The sequence below is a fragment of the Nycticebus coucang genome, chromosome 6 (assembly GCF_027406575.1).
Source record: "Nycticebus coucang isolate mNycCou1 chromosome 6, mNycCou1.pri, whole genome shotgun sequence".
NCBI classification, from domain to species: Eukaryota; Metazoa; Chordata; class Mammalia; order Primates; family Lorisidae; genus Nycticebus; species Nycticebus coucang.
This window is the reverse complement of record NC_069785.1, coordinates 96,591,574-96,612,859: the sequence shown is the minus strand read 5'-3', so window position 1 is coordinate 96,612,859 and position 21,286 is coordinate 96,591,574.

Genomic DNA, 21,286 nt, shown 5'->3' with positions numbered 1-21,286 from the left:
GAAGACAACTGAAACAAGGAGATGTTAAGTCCCTTATCCAAGATCACAGAATAAAACAAGGATGGGATGTCCCAGACTGGCTTCAGAGGCTTCAGTCTTAGATACTGTTTCTATTTCCTCTAGAATTTTCTTACAAAATCTTTAAAAAGAGTATATCCCTCTCCTTTCTTTTCTTTCTTTTATTTTTGAGACAGAGCCTTACTATGTCACTCTTGGTAGAGTGCTGTGGCATCACAGCTCACAGCAACCTCAAACTCTTGAGCTCAAGCGATTCTCTTCCCTCAGCCTCCCAAGTAGCTGGGACTACAGGCACCCGCCACAATGCCTGGCCATGTTTTGGTTGCAATTGTCATTGTTGTTTAGCAGGCCTGGGCCGGGCTCAAACCTGCCATCTTCAGTGTATGTGGCTGGCGCCCTACTCACTGAGCTACAGGCACTGCGCCCCCAATCCCTTCAAGTTTAGTTTCGCCTGTGTAAGTGTGGGCATGTCCTACCTGGCAAAGCTTTACCGGCCTACAGTTGCCCTGTGAAGGCCTGGAACAACATTTCCTCCAGTCACTGATATGGAGGACACATCTGTGATGCACTCAGCTGATGTGGAGGTGAGAGGGCAGTGCAGTAGAGTCAAGAAATAAAGATACCATGATGGATTCCAAACACTATAGTACTGAGGTGAAGACAGAAGAGACTGGCTATGCTAACTCACTGTGTCAACAAAAGCTTTACTAACCATGTGTGGCAGAATGGTCCTAGGAACCCAGGGACAGCCCAGCCACATCTGTTGATGTAGGGAGAAAGATTTATTGTATTTATTGTTAAAAGCATATGTGGAGAGAGTCATTGAAAAAGCTGTAACATCGTGTATGATTACGGTGCTGGAATATGTGTTAGCAGGGATATATATCAGGTTCAACTTCCAAGGTGCACAGATTTACTTTTAAAAAAATGTATGTAGAGGCCTCCTCTGACAATTACACAATACTTTATTTGGGGCAGTGTGATGATGATAGACCTTCAGCTAAACAAGCTAGAATATAGCAATAAAAAGACAGTGACAGACGTTTGGTTTAGCCACACATCATTTGCTTTGAGGGAGTGCTATGGTTTGAAGGTGTCTCCTAAAAGTTCATGTGTTGGAAAATTAATCCCCAAAGCAACATGTTCGGAAGAAAGACCTGGTAAGAAGAGACTGGACCACGAGAGAGGAGACCTCTTTAATGGGTTAGTGTTGTTCTCACAGGAGCAGGTTGCTATAAAGCGAGCCTGGCCCGGCGCATCTCTGTCCTGCATGCTTGCTACTACATTACACCCTTCATCTGTGGGATGACCCTCACCAGATGCTGGTGCCACACTCCTGGACTTCACAGCCTCCCCAGGATGATGAGCTAAAAAAAAAATTCTGTTCCTAATAAGTTATCCAGTCTTAGGTATACCATTATAGCAACAGAAAATGGACAGAAACAGGGATATGGCCCTCCTGGGCCCTCCCCCATGCTCATTCTTCAATCCTGTTCTACCTCATCCCACTCCCACCAGAGTCTGAACTCAGCTTCCAAGGGCTGAATGTCACCTTGTAGTTGTGAGTTTGTCCAGCCAGTATGTCAGCATTAATAAGAACTACAGAGAAAAGAAATGCAGCCCAGCAAGCCACAGCCACCTGTTAGGCTAGAAGCAAGAAAGCAGATATCCCTACAAGTGCTATGGCCTACTCAAACAATTCTCCTCTTATTAAAAGCCAAGGCCTTTTGATATTGCCCAACCTTTCCCACACAATACCATGGCACACTCACTGGGAGTGTGTGGGGTGTGACAAAGAAGCACAATCTATAAGAAAAAAAAGGAAAAAAAAGTAAAGAAAATTCTTAAAGTTTGATAGCAGCTCAGAAGAATATAAAACAAAGCCAACCCTTTCACCATCTGACCTTGACAAGGCCAACAGATCCCATGTCCTAGGAGGGCTGGGCATCACAGCAGGGGTTTCTAGCAGAACTGCCAGCCTGGGGATTGCTAGCCACCAGTTCTGACTAATGTCCGCTGCGCTGGCAAAAAGCCTCCACTAAGTCTCTGATAAGTTAGAACTCATACAACATCAGTAGATTCCCTACCAACAGTAGTTCTCCAAAATTACAGAGGCTTGGGTCTACTCGCTGATGGGGAAGGGGTCCCTTGTACTTTATTACAGGAGGTATGCTATTTCTACACCAAGAAGTCTGTTCTGGTCCTAGAGGGCGTCACCCGGCTCCAAGAAAAAACTACCTACCGGTGATCTCAAAATGAAAGACCCTGATTCGACAGCATTTAGGTACACTGGATCTCACCACCCTTGGGACCCTTTGCTGCGATTCGCCTATTATTTATGTATTTATATATATTTTTTGAGACAGTCTCACTTTGTCATCCTTGGTACAGTGTTGTGGCGTCATGGCTCATAGCAACTTCAAACTCTTGGCCTCAAGCAATTCTCTTGCTTCAGCATCCCAAGTAGCTGGAATTACAGGTCCCTGCCACAATATCCAGCTATTTTTAGAGAAGGGATCTCGCTCTTGCTCTGGCTGGTCCTGAATCAATCCACTTGCCTCAGTCTCCCAGAGTGCTAGGATTACAGGCATGAGCCACCTCACCCAGCCTCCATTCTCCCCTTAATAACCATTATCCCTTGTGTCATCTAATTCCTGTCCTCATTTATTCAAGACAGGGTAAAAATGGTGTCAGCCACAGTTGCAATCCAATTTCTACTACTCTCCAAACCTCTCCCAAAGTACCCCAAACCCATGCAGCCCTACTAATACCTGACTCTTATCATTCATCCAACTGAGAACAGCTACTGCTCTATGTAGCCAAAAGCAATTTTGGAAAATGGATCGTTGTCCCCATCACCCCTTTTAACAAGAGCTGGGAATGGTGGGAGGCCTAATGCAGCCACACACAAACCCTTTTCCCCTCCCCATCCACCTTGTCTCCTCCTAAGACAAAGACACAAACAATCCAATTAGGCCATGCCCTGAGAAATTCACACCAAAAGACCCTAGCTGAGAGGCAACATGTAGAATGTGCCCTCCCGATAGCCACATATAAATGTGGTCTCTAACTGCTCCCAGGTGCAGACACCATCTTTGTACTGCCCAGGTGGGTCACCGTCCGCTTTCAATAGAGCTGACCTAAACCTCTTTCCTACTGCGGTTTTGTCTTTAGGCACAATCATTTACACCTTTCATATATGATTCCCATGGAATTTTAATCTCTGAAGAGTGTCTTTCACAGAGTTTTTTTTTTTTTTTTTTTTATGAGACAGAGTCTCACTTTGTTACCCTCGGTAGAGTGCTATGGCATCATAGCTCACAGCAACCTCAAACTCTTGGGCTTAAGCAATTCTCTTGCCTCAGCCTCCCAAGTAGCTGAGACTACAGGCATCCACCAAAATGCCCATTCAATTTTTTTTTTTTTTTTTGGTTGTAGTTGTCATTGTTCTTCAGCAGTCCCAGGCCGGTTTGAAACCGCCAGCTCTGGTGTATGTGGCTGGCACCCTAGCCACTGAGGTACAGGTGCCGAGCCACAGAACATTTTCAATACTGATTATGTCCACTTTGTTAATTTATCAAAAAAAAGGTGCATTTTTTGATGTCATATCTAAAACTTCACTGCTAATCCCACAGTTACAAAGAGTACACCTTTCTTTGGGGCTACAAATGTTACAGTTTTTACTTAACAATTCTACCATTCATTTTGAGTTAATTTTTGAATAATTTATGAAGAATGCCAACATCCATTTTCCATAATATGTTTCCTAAGTATCGCCAATCATTGTGTCTACAGCTAGACAACCCTTGATGGGATGCAGCTGGCAATGTGCTCAATCTGTAAATCAAGTGGAGATGAACTGTCATAATGCACAGTGCTGAAATCTGTGACTATAGAATCTATTTCTTTTCATCTCCTGTGATCCCTCTTATTACAATCTTTTTAATTTTGGGCACACACAAGTGCTGAGTTTGGCTGCTCCCAGCTTCACCAACAATTAAAATTTCCTGAGTGCTTCAGTTTCATCATTCTATTAGGCATGTGGTGGTCTCTTTATGTAGATCCAATTTGCCCTCTGGAAAAAAAAATCAATGAAATCATCAAATTTATATGTATGTGTGTGTGTGTGTACATATATAATCTCTTTTAAATATTTGTTTGTAAAAGGCCTGTTTATTAATTTTGCCTGTATCTCTGATTTTTAAGCCATTTCCTTATGCATTTGTAGGATTTTTTTAAAACACTCACTTTTCAAATTTATTTTGATACTATGTTTTCATTGCCTCAGGATTAATTTCTAACTCTCCTAAAGAAGTCTTTCAGTGGGCAGTCATGGTGGCTCATGCCTTGTAATCTCAGTATTCTGGGAGGCTGAGGATGGTAGATTGCTTTAGCTCAGGAGTTCAAGACCAGCCTAAGCAAGAGTAAGACTCCCATCTCTACTAAAAATAGAAAAAAAAATTAGCCAGACATTGTGCTGGGCACCTGTTGTCCCAGCTACTTGGGAAGCTGAGGCAAGAGGATCACTTGAACCCAGGAGTTTGAGGTTGCTGTGAGCTAGGAAATACAAATGTCAAACTAACCAGAGAATTTATACTCTTATTATTTTGTAGTTACTACCTTCTAAAGAGATTTCCATCTGCACCTGCTCCATAAGTATAAACAGGTACATGTAGGGAGATAACTATGTAGGATCTCATCTTCATTTAACTCCACAAATCACAGCATTCATTTTTGCACACAGATTCCTCCAGGGGCCCGGTAGGTACAGTTCATTTCAATGCTCTCTTATAGCTAACAAAGGACAATACTGGAATAAAGCCACTAAATGCACAGCTACTTCACAAGCTAAATAGTAAAAATTGACGATGTAATACATACATGCACACATTCACAACTTTTGCAGTTTCCATGAAGATGGCATCAAAACTGACACGTACAGAGGCTTTGGTGTTGACATTCCTGACAAACACCCTTCGAAGGGCCAGAGTCCTTCTTCCTCAACACTGGCCTTGAAGAGTAACAATCCTTCTGGGGAATTGTTAGAAATTTCTGAAATAAGACACAGGTTTTATACCCAATACTAGAAAAAATAGGTTATAATTTCCAGTCATCGTCTTTAATTTTTTTTAAATTTCAGGATAATGTGAGGGTACAAACAGGAGTCCCTCTTACAGTTATGTCCTGTACCCCAAAGGTGTGCCATACACCCCACATTGTGCCCATTCAGTGAGAGCACCCCAAACACCCCCTCCCCCCAACCCGAATTAAAATGAGTTGTTTTTTTTCCCATGTGGGTGTGAATTGGATTGTTTACTGGCTTCATATTAGTATTGAGTATGTTGGAAATTTGCTTTTCCATTCTTTTCTTTGAGATAGAGCCTCAAGTTGTTGTCCTGAGTAGCATCTATGACATCATAGCTCACAGCAACCTACAACTCTTGAGCTCCAGTGATCCTATTGCCTCAGTTTATCTATTTTTAGAAGAGATGGAACCTTATTTTTCCTCAGGCTGGTCTTGAACTCGTGAGCTCAAGCAATCCACCAACCTTGACCTCCCAGAGTGTTAGGATTCACAGGTATCAGCCACTGTGCTTGGCAGGAATTATATTTTCTGCATTATCCACATTGCCACTTTGTGTTTTAACTGGTGTATTTTGTTCATTCCCATTTAAGGTAAGTATTGCTCTGTGCAATATTATTTTATTTGCTTTCTCAGCTTCTCATTCATCTGTTCCTCTTTTCTTTTATTTATTTATTTATTTTTTGGTAGAGACAGAGTCTCACCCTATGGCCCTCAGTAGAGTGCTGTGGCCTCACACAGCTCACAGCAATCTCAAACTCTTGAACTCAAATGATTCTCTTGCCTCAGCCTCCCGAGTAGCTGGGACTACGGCACCCGCCACAACGCCCGGCTATTTTTTGGTTGCAGTTTGGCCGGGGCCGGGTTTGAACCCGCCACCCTCAGTATATGGGGCCGGTGCCCCACCGACTGAGCCACAGGCGCCGCCCTGTTCCTCTTTTCTTATTTTCCTCTTAGTTATTTAAATATTTTTTAGAGTTGATCTTGGTTTACTTATAATGTTTCTCACTATACTACTTTTTATAGTTTTCTAAGTAGTTGTTCTAGGTATAAAATGTATTTATGTAACTTATCACAGTCTATTAGTATCATCATTTTATGATCTCAAGTGAAATATATCAAGCTTAACTCTAATTTAGATCCCTTACCTCCCAAATTTTTAATATAATTGTATTGCTCTACAACCAGAGCATCAGATCACATGGTATTTTATCTTTTGCTCTAACCATCAAATATCATCTCAGTAACTCATGAGGAAAATATTCTTATATATTTAACCTTATTTTTTGCCAACTTCCAATGTATTTTTCTTTTCCACATTCCAAGCATTCTTATGTTATTTACTTTCTATTTAGAGAACTTTCTTTAGCCATTTTCTTCAAAGGTGGGTTTGCTAACAACAATGTCTCTTAGTTTTCCTAATAATGTCTTTTGTTCTCCTTCTTTCTTAAATATATTTTCATAGATACAGTAATCTTAGCACTTTGGGAGGCCGAGGCGGGTTTGAGACTAGCCTAAGCCAGAGTGAGACCATCTCTAAAAAATAGGCAGGTGTTGTGGCGGGGGCCTGTAGTCCCAGCTACTCGGGAGGCTGAGGCAAGAGAATCATTTGAGCTCAAGAGTTTGAGATTGCTGTAAGCTGTGACTCCCTGGCATTCTACCAAAGGTGACAAGTGAGACTCTGTCTCTAAAAAAAAAACATAAAAGTAGCACACTCCATTATCAATCTAACCTTGTTTAATTTTTAATGGTCTTTAACACCACAGAACATTAATGCATATAAATACAAATATAAATTTATGTATTTAGTTCTACCTGTATTGATTTAAAGAAGTTATTTTTTCACTACTTTACCCTAAACTCTTAGAAAATGGGTGGAATATAAAAACTACTCAAAATTCAGTTGTTGAGTCAAAAAATCAAGTGTACAAAAGAATGTCTCATAACAGAAGAAATGCAGAATAATGAAGGTAAGGTGGACAACTGAATTGCTTTGAAAAGCAGAAAGTAACTAAGTAAAACAAGCAGAAATATATGGTGACCAAAAACTATCAGCAAGAACAGTAAATATTTTTAAAAAAAAATCAAAAAGGAGAACATTTTTTATGAGAGTAGTATTTGAAGGTTTGATTTAGGAATCAATTCTCAAGTTACTTCTGAGGTTTAGGACCGCTAAACACCTCTTAAAAACACCTCTAAGACAACAACCTTTGAATAACCTACACTAAAATAATAAATCCCCTAACGTTAATCTGTGCAGCACACTAATTAACTCACCTGGATGGCTCTAGCTTAGAGGCTCTTCCTCCAGTATTTGTGGTTCCTATTTTTGCTCTAGGCCAAAGATCACCTCTGGTTTGACAACACAATACCTTGTTAACAAGAAATAATTTAGAACTTGAACCAGTCTATACTTCATGGCCACTGAAGGAGTGGGAGGCTTCTCGAGCTGCTCAACAAAGATATTAGAACATTTCAATTGATAGGTGAATATAACTATCTTCTGGTGGTCAAAAGTGATTCACTGGCCAGGTGTGGTGGCTCATGCCTATAATCCTAGCACTCTGGGAGGCCAAGGCAGGTGGATTGCTTGAGCTCACGAGTTCAAGACCAGCCTGAGCAAAAGCGAGACCCTGTCTCTACTAAAAAACAGAAAACCTGAAGCAAGAGGACCACTTGAACCCTAGTTGGAGGTTGCTGTGAGCTATGATGCTACAGCACTCTACTTAGGGCAACAGCTTTGTAGTCTGTCTCAAAAAAAAAAAAAAAAGTGATCCACTGACACAGATTTTCTTTACCTTATGTATCATTAAACTACAGCTGGCCCATTGACTTCATAAGAATAAAATATGCTATTTAGAATTATGTAGCAAGTAGGCCTTACCTACTGAGACCTAGTTGCTGTGGCTCTCCAGCATCACATCCCTATATAGAGATCCCTGACTATGGTCCAAGTACTATACTACACCTCCTGGCTCAATCCCACAGGTACATCATTAAATTATATTGATCCCTGGAACTTTTCAATCTCAAATTGTTCAGATTTAGCTGACATGGAAAGAGATGGAATAGACTAATTCTTACCATGATCATTATTTACAGTTTACCAAAATGGTTTACAGATTATTTGCATTGCTTCATACTGTGGGTGAAAAAGAAATCATAACAAATATTCTGACATACCATTAAGGTATTAACTCATACAGGAAATTTATCAAGTCCCCACAATATAACTGGAACAATTGCAGTTGGAAATAATAATAAAAAGTGAAGAACATATAATCTGGTAAAAAAAAAGTATATGCAGTAACATGTTATAAGTACTATTCTATAAATAAGAGAAATTAGCTCTGTTTTTAGGTTCATTGAGGAAATACAGCTGTTGGGTGAATTTTTACTATGATGCCATGTGCACTACAGATTTACAGAGTACATTTATTTCATTTATTTATTTTTTTTTTGTAGAGACAGAGTCTCAGTTTATGGCCCTCGGTAGAGTGCCATGGCATCACACAGCTCACAGCAACCTCCAACTCCTGGGCTTAAGTGATTCTCTTGCCTCAGCCTCCCGAGCAGCTGGGACTACAGGTGCCCGCCACAACGCCCGGCTATTTTTTGGTTGCAGTTCAGCCAGGGCCAGGTTTGAACCCGTCACCCTCGTATATGGGGCCGGCGCCTTACCGACTGAGCCACAGGCGCCGCCCTACAGAGTACATTTATAAAACATAGAAATAAACTGTCAATAAGTTTATTAAAAATTTTAATTCTTGCTTAAATTTAAAACTGTGGAAAGCCCATATTTCATTACCATGTATATTCTAGGTTCTAACCCTTCAATTCAGAGACAATAATACAGAAAATAGAAAGATTTCCAGTGTACAGGATAAGATATCAAACTGAATTGCTTTGGACATCCTCTGGGTATATGCCTCGTGAAAAAGGAGAGCCAAGGCAGACACATGAGCATACTATATACTGAAATTGTGCTACATGGTCTTTACTTATAGGACCCATTCTCTTAAGAAAGGGAAGGTACAGCTAAAGGTCAAAACAGTGCCCTTTATACCAGTCATGGATGTCCAACCTTTTGGCTTTTCTAAGCTACAATGGAAGAACAGTTTTCTTGGGCCTCACATTAAATATATGAACACCAAGAAAAGCTGATGAGTAAAAAAAAAAAAAGTCCATTCATAAGTTTTGCAAACACCACAAATAAGCAAAAAAGTCCTCACATAATAATCCAGGTGTGACCTGTGGACTGTGCCTTGGATTCCCCTGCATGTAGGAGAAGTAGGATGCAAACACAGCAATAGCAATAACAGACACAGATGGATTAAAGAATTAAATATTTTTTAAAGTTTAACATTTTTGTTTTTTAAAAATTTATTTTTATTTTTTAAAATTTATTTATTTTTTGAGACAAGAGTCTCACTATGTGGCCCTCGGTAGAGTGCCACGGCGTCACAGCTCACAGCAACCTCAAACTCTCAGCTTAAGCAATTCTCTGACCTGAGCCTCCCAAGTAGCTGGGACTATAGATGCCCGCCCTAACACCTGGCTATTTTGTTTGTTGTAGTTGTCATTGTTGTTTAGCAGGCCCTGGCCAGGTTCAAACCTGCCAGCCCCAGTGTATGTGGCTGGTGCCCTAACCACTGAGCTATGGGCGCCGAGCTTAAAAAGTTATAGTTATGAAAGCAGCACAACCTCATTAATAATCACACTCATGAAAACTGAAACAGTGAGGTTTTTCAACCATTAACACGGAAATAATTTTTATAATTGGAGAGGACAGAGGGAAAGTAGTCTTTTTTGTATGTGTGAGAGAGAGTCTCGCTATGTTGCCCTCGGTATAGTGCTGTGGTGTCACAGCTCACAGCAACCTCAAACTCTTGGACTTAAGTGATTCTCTTGCCTCAGCCTCCCAAGTAGCTGTGGCACCTGCCACAATGCCAGCTATTTGTTGTTGTTGTTGCTGTTGTTGTGAGTTCGGCTGGGGCCGGGTTTGAATCTGCCACCCTCGGTATATGGGGCTGGCACCCTACTAACTGAGCTACAGGCACCACCCGGGAAAGTAGTCTTGTAGTGAATGTACCTAAAAAATTAGAAACCCTGCTACTATCCTATAACTCAAAAATATTAATTATAGGTATGTACCCAAGGGCAGTGACTCAGAACTTAACAGATATTAGCATTATACGGACACTCTGTAAAACAGATTGGTTAGTCTCACTCTCAAGAGTTTCCCTTCAGAGAAGCTTGGGGTGGGGACTGAAAATCTGCATTTCAAAGAAGTTCACAGCAATGCTGAGGCTGCTGGTCACAGGTTCTTACTTTGAGAAGCACTGCTCTTATATGGACATAATCTGCATTTGTGCACAAAGAATGACAAAGATGTTCATAGCATTATTTGGTATTCACTTTATTGAGAAATGGAAATTATATAAGTTTCTATGAACAAAATGCTATTTGTAATATAGTAGAGCCACACAATTGAATACTACATAGCATTAAAAGGAATAAATTACATATGCATAGATCTCAAACTATCAGCAAACCAAGGGAAAAACAGTATATCAAATACTTAAGACAATTCACATATTTTTAAAAGCACCCCAAACAATAAACAATATTAGGCGGTTTTCGATGCTTGTTTTTCAACGTACATATACATGTAAAATGAGAAGAGTAGTAGACCAAGGTTTATGGGACACAATGAGTAAAATGTCAAGCAAGAACTGTGCTAAGAGTAGTATCAGAAAAGGATGAAGACTTCAGGGAGAGAAGTCAGCAGGGTAATGCAACAGTTACTCAATTTAGTTACACAATTTAGTCTTGGTAAGCTTTACCCAGATAAACATCTAGGAAGTTCAATTTTTATCTATTACTTATTCCTCATCTTAATATACTCACACAAATCTAACAATGTCCACTGTAAAATAAAACAGGGAGTGAATAAACAAACACCTTACTTTACTCATTTTGTGTTACTAGGAAGATGCAGACAACTTTGCAGACATAGCCAGGTTAGAAAAAAAGAATAGGGTCATGAAAAATCTGGCCTGCCTGGAAGCTCTTGCATTATTTTATAATAGAAAACTGTATACAATGGATACAATACTTCCTGGGAGGAGAATGGGCAAGGACCTTTTGACTTCTCAGAACAAGCAGGGGCAATGATGAACCACTTAACACTAATATAATCTGGGCTTTTGGACACTAAATTTCTCACAGACTGAATTTAAATATTTGCTTCCTAAGAAATTTAACAGCTTGAATCTTCTTTGGTGTTCACAAAACACTTAAAATGACAGTATTGACTTTAAAAGTTAAGAACACATTTAATAAAAGAACACTGATATTTCACTAAAATTGTCATAGCTAAGCTATTTTCTACTAATGTTACTTCTGGGTAGTGAGTCCACCAAAAGCCATAAAAATCTTCAAGGAAAAAAAAATCTGTTTCAGTTTCTTTACCTAACTCAGTTGCTATTTCTGAAAAGGATGTTTTATAGGAAACTTGTATTTGACCCGTGTGGAAAGGCAGACTGTACTTGGTTAGGAGTAAGGAGATGAGACTTTTAGTCTTTCCTGCTAACAAACACTGATCCTCAGCAAGTTACTAACCTTCAAAAAGAAAGTTTTCCAACTAGCAAATGGGACAAAATTAGGTAACTCCTGCGAACGGCACACGCCAAGGTGCAGTCATGGCATGCCTGGAAAGCAGTTCAGAACCGGAGGAGAACAAGGGAGTGGAGTCTGTCCCAGCGGCCACGTGGGGCGCCCAATTCCCAGCCGTGGGCCCACAAGCTCCCCAGCCAGGTGCACCTACCGTCCTGCAGCGCTGCCTCTTCCACCCTGGGCCCCACAAACAAGGTTGCACCAACCACCCATGGGCTGGCCACGTGTAGACCTGGGGTCCTCAGGAAAAGCTGCCCTCCCGCTGCACCTGGAGGTGCATAGACTCTCCTCCCCACCCCGAGATCGCCCCCTCCCTCCCTCACCACACCGGCACCTCCGGGGTCTCCCCCCCAACTCTTCCGACTCATCTGCCATTTCCCGGTGCTGTAGTACTGGCCTTAGAAGAGCAAGCAGACTCTGCGACCCCCCACCGCCTCAAAAACAGCAGGCCAGAGAAAACAAAACAGAGCCTGGACACAGAAGGGCACGCGCGTGCAGGAGGCTGCGGGGACGGGTGTCTTTCCTGTGAGTCTAGTCTGCAGCCTTTCTACCTGCTGGTTTGGGGGAGTTATGTTAGACACAGTTGCATCCAGAAAGAGAAACTGCTGCGTGTTGATTTCTCTTTTAATACTAGGATATGTATCTTATCTTTGCAATAAAACACCAATTATTTGACACCATCAGCAGTTCTCTCCAACAGCATATGGCCTTTTCTGATTGTCTTCTTTCACTTAGTAGCATGCCTTTACCTTTCATTCATCATTTTATTCATAATTTTCATTCAGTTTGAAGGCTGCGGAAGAGGCCACAACCCAAGGAATACAGACACCATGAGAAGCTGAAAATGGCGAGGTAATGGTTTCACCCCTCAAAGCCTTGGAGAAGCAGCAGGGAGTCTCACTGTGGTGCCCAGGCTGGAGTGAGTTCTGCACAACTTCATCACGTGTGTAGGTTCCCTTTCTACTAGCATGGACAGGATACCACACAGTTCCATAACCACCACCTCTTTTTTATAACCTATCTACCCCCGTCCCTCATGAACACCTACCCGTGTCACTCAGTCATATGCCCTCCATTTGGAAAATTTTGTTGTTGTTTAAAAAATGTTATGTAAGTGGAATCATCCAGTATTGAATCACTTGGGATTGGCTTATTTTGTTTATCATAATTTCTTAGTGTTTTACCTAAGTCATTGCGTGTATCAATCATCTGTTCCTATGTGTCACTCAGTAATGTACTGGGCTCAGTTCTAAGCTGTTTGTATAAAATAATTCATTTATTCCCCTCAACAACCCTATGGATAGTCTCTATTCTTAGCCTCATTTTACAAATAAAAAAATCTGTGGTACAGAAAGGAGTCATGGCCCCAAGGTCACTCAGCAAGGACATGATCCCAGGCAACCTGGTGGTTGAGCCTATGTTCTTGGTCCTGGTATAGCCACCAGCCTCCAGGCAGGGTGAGGTAGGTCAGGGAATGGTGGAGACTGTGGAAGACTAGCTCACACATGCTCTGTCTTCAGGAGGAAGCTTCTACATACATCCAGAGTGGAATACAGGACTGGAGTTACCTGTTTTTTTTTTTGAGAGAGACACTAGAAATCTGAATGCTCTGTGACACTGCCAACTTGAAAATGTTGGTAGTTAATTCAAAATGTTCCAAACACTGAATGAGACTAAACCAAGTTCAAGGGGGGCTTTTCTGGGGGCTGCTAGTCTATCATCATCACTACATTTCCAGAATGCCTTCTACAACTTCTTCTCTCAGGGGACATCTGAGACCAGTCTCACAGGGAAGTCTTGAATGCAGATACAGCCTCAAGGGGTGTCCCTTTTACACAGCTCTCTCCATGTCACCTAGTGCCTGGTGCATAGCAGGTGCCTTCAGAAAAGAAAAAGGGAGATAAAAATGTGCTTAGCACCCGTGGTGTCATCGCTTAAGGAAACATAATGTTAGAAGTTTAAGTAAATAAAAAAGACCAAGACCATGAAGATAGCAATGGTTTGAGAGTCAAGAGATCTGGATGTCAATCCTGACCTTGAACACACCCTGAAGCTCATTCCCCATCTCGTCTGTGGCCTTGACTATGACACAAAGTAGTTGTGAGATGGGTTCCAGCAGCCTCAAGGGTGCCAGCTGCCTCATCACCCCCATAAGATAGATACTGCCTGCCACCGATGTGCACCCGGGGGCATTGTAGGATAAAAGATGAAAGGACAAAAAGCTGAGCCTACCATAACTCTGAAATGATGACAGGCACCATCATTCTTAGATCGGTCCAGATCCCGCTGGAACAGGACAAGATAAGAACAAATGGGCCAAGTACTGTTATGACGAAAGTTAACGAGCTAAGTGCTGTGACAAATTGTTTTACTTACCCATTAGTTGCTAGATCTACGTTATGTTACTTTATTGTTATCTAAGTGCCCCTTGTTACCTATTGGTTAAACCGCTAAATTGCAAGGTTCACATCTGTAAAAGGGGTCATTATGATCCCGTGCTCACTTTTTGCTTCTTTTGCCAACTTTCTTTTTGCTTCTAATTGCTAATTTTCAGCCCACCTGTTTGTCCCTTTGCCAACTTTCAGACTAGAAAAACCCCAACTTCAGACCCCCAGTGCTCTCTCACTTAGTCTGCTTTAGACTTTGCTGAGACAGCCCCACGGTTAATAAGACTCCTTTCTGAAATTCTAATTTGAGTCCGTGGTCCTTATCTCACCCCATAACAGTTGCACTTGGCGGGGTGGCAGAGGTCACTGTGGGTGTGAAGAAAGAATTTTCCCTTTCCTAAGGACTTGCCACAGGGTTCCTTGGAAGGGAACTTGTCAGTATTTATTTACCGGCTTGGCAGTGAGGCCAGGAACCTAATCCTCAACTACCCAGAGCCTCGCCACATTAATCATGTTCAATCCTCAGAAGACACTGTGCAAAAAGGGCCGAGACCAAGGGATAGAAGGCAGGTACCAGGGCCAGAAGTGCTATGGAGTGGAATGAGAGAGCTTCACCACGATGGTCACTTCTTTCTGAGAGAGCTGCTGAGGTTTCCCTTCAGGCTCAATGTGTTTTAAGCAAGCAAGCAAGCACCAAGGGAGGATTAAAAAAATCAGATGCACACATTTTGGTTTCTGCATCACCAAAGTTCACAAACTCCCAGGGGCTCCTTGGCTTAGCGGGATTGTTTAAGGCTCAGAACACCAAGTTCCACACCTTGTATTCCAGAGCTTGCCTGTCATCACATTGGGCATATGCCCAGAAGCAACCATGACAGATAAGTTACCTGTGTAAACCACAGTGGGTTAACAAAAGCCCCTCTGCTCATTCCTCATCCCCAATTCCCAGCCCTGGGGGTTTGTGTGAGGTCAGGCTCCCCAAAAGCAGGAATTTGCTATGGAGGTGCTCCTGGGAGAACTAAGAAAGGAATGGGAAAGAAGGATAGAGGCTGGGAACTTGTAAGAACAGGACAAGTCCCACTCTGGCCAGAGCCTCCAGTGTGACCCAAGAGCTAAGCATTTGTGTTTATCCTAAATGGAACCAAAGCATCTGAGCTTTCATGCTCCAAAAAAAGTCAGGAGTGCACTTCCAGCACTCTGAACCTGTGAGCAAAGCCCAAGGGCTGGTCATCAAGGAGACAAAGGTATGACCATTCAAAGCTGAAGAACAAGGTGCTGAAGGGGTCTAAGGGGCTGGAAGAAATTGGGGTGGTGCACGCACCAGGCAATGTTCTAAACATTTTACAAGTTCCAATTCCAGTTACCTTTCATGTCTTAATTTTCTCATAAGTTAAGCAAATAATAATAGCTACTTCATAGGCTCAGAGGGAAGCTAAATAGCCCACCTAAGGTTACAGAGCTAATTTGAACCTAGACCATCTGGCTCCTAAATCCACATCACAAAATGAGTGAAGGTTTACAAACTGGGCCAAGTCCCAGTTTACATCAGTAAGACTGCATATCATCTCTGAGCCTCCACTTTCCTATCTTTAAAATGGGATTTCTAAAAAAACCACGATTGATACAGGGTTCTCCTATTCAAAACTGGACAGGGGACCCCAGTTTTCCTAGGCTTGGGCAAGTTCATGAAGGGAACACCCTGATCTTTTTCCCTGAGCTGGAGGGATTGCATTCATTTCTTTGTCAATAATACTCATTAACGATGAAAACGTATTTGTACTTGCCAAGTCCTGGCCAAATATAATTCTCAAGACCTAATACCCCTAGATAAAAGAGCCCACATAGAGACTCCCCAGTTAGCTCTTTACCCCAGCCAGAAGCTCTGGTGCCTTTTATTTCTTCTGTATTCCTTGCTAACTTCTAATAAAAATCCTGTCTTCCCACTGATCTGCCATCTATGTGTTCATTCCTCAAACCCCCAAGACCAAGGGCCTACTGAAGAGTGACATTCCATATCAATAACAGCGACTTCAGGGCGGGGCCTGTGGCTCAGTCGGTAGGGCGCTGGTCCCATATACTGATGGTGGCGGGTTCAAACCCGGCCCTGGCCAAACTGCAACAAAAAAATAGCTGACTGTTGTGGTGGGCGTCTGTAGTCACAGCTATTTGGGAGGCTGAGGCAAGAGAATCGCCTAAGCCCAAGAGTTGGAGGTTGCTGTGAGCAGCGTGACAGCCACAGCACTCTACCGAGGGTGACAAAGTGAGACTCTTTCTCTACAAATAATAATAATAATAATAATAATAATAATAATAATAATAATAATAATAGCTACTTTATTTAGCTTCCCTCTACTTTTTAGAGGGAAGCTAAATACCCCACCTAAGGTTACAGAGCTAATTAGCCAGGCTTTGAACCCAGGCAGTCTGGCTCCCAAATCCACATCACAAAATGAGTGAAGGCTTACAAACTGGGCCAAGTTCCAGCTTGCATCAATAAGACTGCGTATAATTTTTGAGCCACCACTTTCCTTTCTTCAAAATGGATTTTCTAAAAAACCACAAATACCTATAACTGTATGTGTCTAGCAGGTTTCAAGGGAATAACAGTACTAGATAAATCCCAGCTATTGTAAAAATACTCAAAGATTATTGCTTGGTAATCTTTTATACAATAAATTACCTGTGCCCAGTAACTTCCACTGTCAAATGTGTGAACTAGAAAAGAAAAACTAAAATGGGCTCAAGCACCAGTAGCTCAGCGGCTAGGGCGCCAGCCACATACACTGAGGCTGGCGGGTTCAAACCTGGCCCAGACCTGCCAAAGAACGACAACTACAACAAAAAAATAGCTGGGCATTGTGATGGGCGCCTGCAGTCCCAGCTACTTGGGAGGCCGAGGCAAGAGAATTGCTTAAGCCCAAGACTTTGAGGTTGCTTTGAGCTGTGACGCCACAGCACTCTACCGAGGTTTTGCAGGGTTTCTTGTCAGGTGCAGATCTCACCTTAGCTGCCCCTTCAGAGTGGCAAGCACTGCAGCTGACAAGGAAAGTCCAGTCCCTCCTCCTGTCCCCAAGGTCTCCAGGACAGCGATCTATGTGGCACCTAGCCCTGCTGTCATTACTGGCGTGACTCTGTCTCAAAAAAAAAAAAAAAATCCAGATCACCCACTACATTAATATGCCATTATCCAGACCAGAGATCTACACCCCCAGGGGTATCTTGTAATGTCTGCACATATTCTGGGTTGTCACTGCTGGTGGAGGCTACTGCAGAGAGGCCAGCGGCACTGCTAAACATCCTGCAATTCACAGGACAGCCCATGATGACAAAGAATTACCTGCCAGAAATGTCGATAGTCCAACCCCTGACCTTTATAGATGTGGAAACCAAGGAACAGGACAGTAATTGAATTGTGGATTGCACAGTCGAAGCACAAGTTCAATACTCTACAAAATTCTATCGACATCTAAAAGACTGGCAGCAACACCTGTGTGCAGCCCTTATACGTCTGTGTGTGAAAATCCTGAGACACTGAAAGTAAAAACTCCTTTAAAAATGTAGCTTGTGGCCAGTCATCGTGGCTCACGTCTATAATCCCAACATTCTTGCAAGGCTCAGGGGTTCAAGATCAGGGTGAACAAGAGAGACCCCATCTCTACTAAAAATAGAAAAACTAGGGTGGCACCTGTGGCTCAGTGAGTAGGGTGCCAACCCCATATACCAAGGGTGGCACGTTCAAACCCAGCCCCGGCCAAACTGCTACAAAAAAATAGCCGGGCGTTGTGGCGGGCGCCTGTAGTCCCAGCTACTGGGGAGGCTGAGGCAAGAGAATCACCTAAGCCCAGGAGCTGGAGGTTGCTGTGAGCTGTGATGCCATGACACTCTACCAAGGGCGATAAAGTGAGACTCTGTCTCTACAAAAAGAAAAAAAAAGAAAAACAAGCTGAGTATTATGGTGGGCACCTATAATCCCAGCTATTTGGGATTGAGGTTGTTGAGAGCTACGATGCCATGGCACTCTACTCAGGGTGACAGAGTGACATTTAAAAAAGAAAAAGCAGCAGCATGCTGCACAAATGTTAGCATTTATAATCCATGCTCTTAATATTTGTTATTAGATCTTGTATTGAATCAGGTAATTTCCCAACAACTACATCTCTATGTCTGAAACTCCAGAAGGGAGCATCTCTGCACAGCCTGGACCTCCCACACAGTCGGAGCAGCATTAGAAATTCTGTACCCAACGTACCTACCACTTGGCTAATCACCACGTGATTAATAAGGGGCCTGACTATGTTTCCTCCCTGCTGACAGGAGCCAGGCTGTAAATTTATCCCCATGATGTCATTTATGTCTGTGGAGAAATAATTTAGCACATGAGAAGAGGCACGGCCGGCTTGCTTCCTCCTCTATTCAGCAAACAAGATTCCCTGGTCTGACTTTACCATTTCCTACCAGCCCAAGGGCACCCAGGGATGCCCTTACAATTCACTTTGCCTCTAGTTTCCAAAACTTACATTGCAATACAACACGAGCAGGTGGGCTCTGTGAATACACCCGGCTGCCATGCTCCCCAGCACTGGTCCCAGCAGAGCCCCCACAACGAGGTCACCAGCCCACTCCACACACCCCAAAGGACCACACATGAGGAGGTTTGCAGGGTTTCTTGTCAGGTGCAGATCTCACCTTAGCTGCCCCTTCAGAGTGGCAAGCCCTGCAGCCAACAAGGACAATCCAGTCCCTCCTCCTGTCCCCAAGGTCTCTGGGACAGTGATCTATGTGGCACTTAGCCTTGCTGTCATTACTGGCATGACCTCAATCCCCTCATCTAAATACAGGATAGATAACTACAACCTATTTGCCACCCCTCCTTCCTGCCCATGAGCTGCTGAGTGGATGATCAGTCGCAGCCTGTTACACCTGCAGCAGCCGCAGACACTGTTAGAAAGATGGCACCTCTGCTGTCACTTCCACACCCTCCATGTGTGCCAGAGTGCACACAAACAACAAACATAGCAAAGATGGGGTGTCTGCAAGTTTTTGCCTCCAATATTGCGATTAGAACATGAAGGAATAATGAAAGATGAATTGAGGTCAAGACTTTTTACTTTCTTATTTATCTCATCACAACTAACCATTCTAACTCTTTCTATCTTTCTTCCTAACATAATAATGATGATAGGAGCAGCTATCAACACACATATTCAAGGTACTGTTCTGAGTACATTATAAAGATGGTCTCCAAAAGACATCTCTCTGAGGAAGGCTCTCTCATTAGCCTTTTTCTATAGTGAAAGAGTGGAGACTCAAAGAGGTTCAGTAATTTGGCCAAGATCACACAGTAAATGGGGGAGCCTGGCTTTGAACCTACATCATTCAGACTCGAGGCTCTTCACTGTAACACATTGCTTAGTAAATTTTTCTAGGTTTGGCTACTAATTACAAGGCAGGAAACTGAAAAACCATATAATTTGTAGTTGTAACAACTGATTTACCTTTTGGAATGCTTTGGTTCTAGAAAACTTTATATCTGTGTTAATGATGGCCACATATTAAATTAAGGGTTAAGCCTGGTATTAAAATTTTAAAATACTTTAGAGAATGTAAACTTTAATTTTTTCTCACAGTTACTAGTGACTGTGGTCAGACTCCCTTACAAGCCTGTCACTTGGAGGGAAGGTTAACAAGGATACATACTGGCACATGATTAGGACAAAAATCCATTTGGATACTAAGGGAAAGCAGATTTTTTTTTTTTTTTTTTCTTTTTGGAGACAGAGTCTCACTTCTTCACCCTGGGTAGAGTGATCTGGCATCGTAGCTCACAGCATCCTCAAACTCTTAGGCTCAAGCAATCCTCCTGCCTTAGCCTCCTGAGAAGCTAGGACTATAGGTGCCCGCCATAACTTTTGGTTAGTTTTTTCATTTTTAGTAGAGACAGTGTCTTGCTCTTGCTCAAGCTGGTCTCAAACTCCTGAGCTCAAGTAATCCTCCTGTCAGCCTTCCAGAGTGCTAGGATTATAGGTATGAGCCACGGCCCTGTGCTGGGAAGGCAGGTTTATTATTTTCTGCACCCCAGAGGTAAAGTCAGCCAGATTTTCTGTTTCTTATTGGGTCAGAAAAACAAAATTATTTAGACATGGAAACAAATGTTGATTTTGAGAAAGATTTTGGTGGAAAGGGCCATCAGTTGGAACAGGTACACACACGGTGTCTCCAAGTTGGCAGATGACTGCAGTGCGCTGGAGTCTCATCACAGTTTTCTGGCCTCTGAAACTGTGACAGACGCAGAGGCAGTTCAAGTGAGGGATAGTATGGGCAAGGACCAAGAGATCAGGGCCTCTTGCTGAAAATCCACTAATATCTCCTAAAGAATCCTCTTCAGTGTCAAAGGCAACCTATACCAAAGGGTTGTAGGGTGCCCACCACAAACTGAATAAGTACCTTATTTAAAACCAGTGGAAATAGGAAAATCTGCCATTAAAACAAATAAATTCTGGACTGGTTCTCCTAAATTAACCATTTGGACTGTCCATAGGAATCCTTAAGTGTAAATTTTGCCTGACTACGCAGGTTCAGCCTTCCTTTGGAAAGATCAATTCCTCCTTTACAATAGAAAACTACAAAACTTTTTGAGAAGCATATAGTACTTTTCAGGCAGGCTGAATACCTGCAAATAGGACTTTGGGCTCCATCAGCTCCTCTTAACAACCCTATGATGAGATTATGAGTCAGAATAGCTTTGGCTATTTCACAGTAACAAATTAACCCTGAAATCTCAGCCCCTTAAAAATCTAAGAGTTGAGGGTGGCACCTATGGCTCAAAGGGGTAGGGCGCTGGCCCCATGTGCCAGAAGTGGCAGGTTGAAACCCAGCGCTGGCCAAAAACTGCAAAAAAGAAAAAAAATCTAAGAGTTGATTTCTTGCTAAGGCGAGTTGTGATGCTGCTCAGACAGTTTTGCAGAGTCATAGTCCTCCATGCTGTGACTCTGTGATCCAGAAACCTCATGTTTGCAGTGCCACTACATCAAAAGTTGGCTTCCAGTTCACCACAGCAAGAAAGTGCTGATCACTTCCTAAATGCTTCAGTATTTCTGCTTATAGCCCATTCGTCAGAACT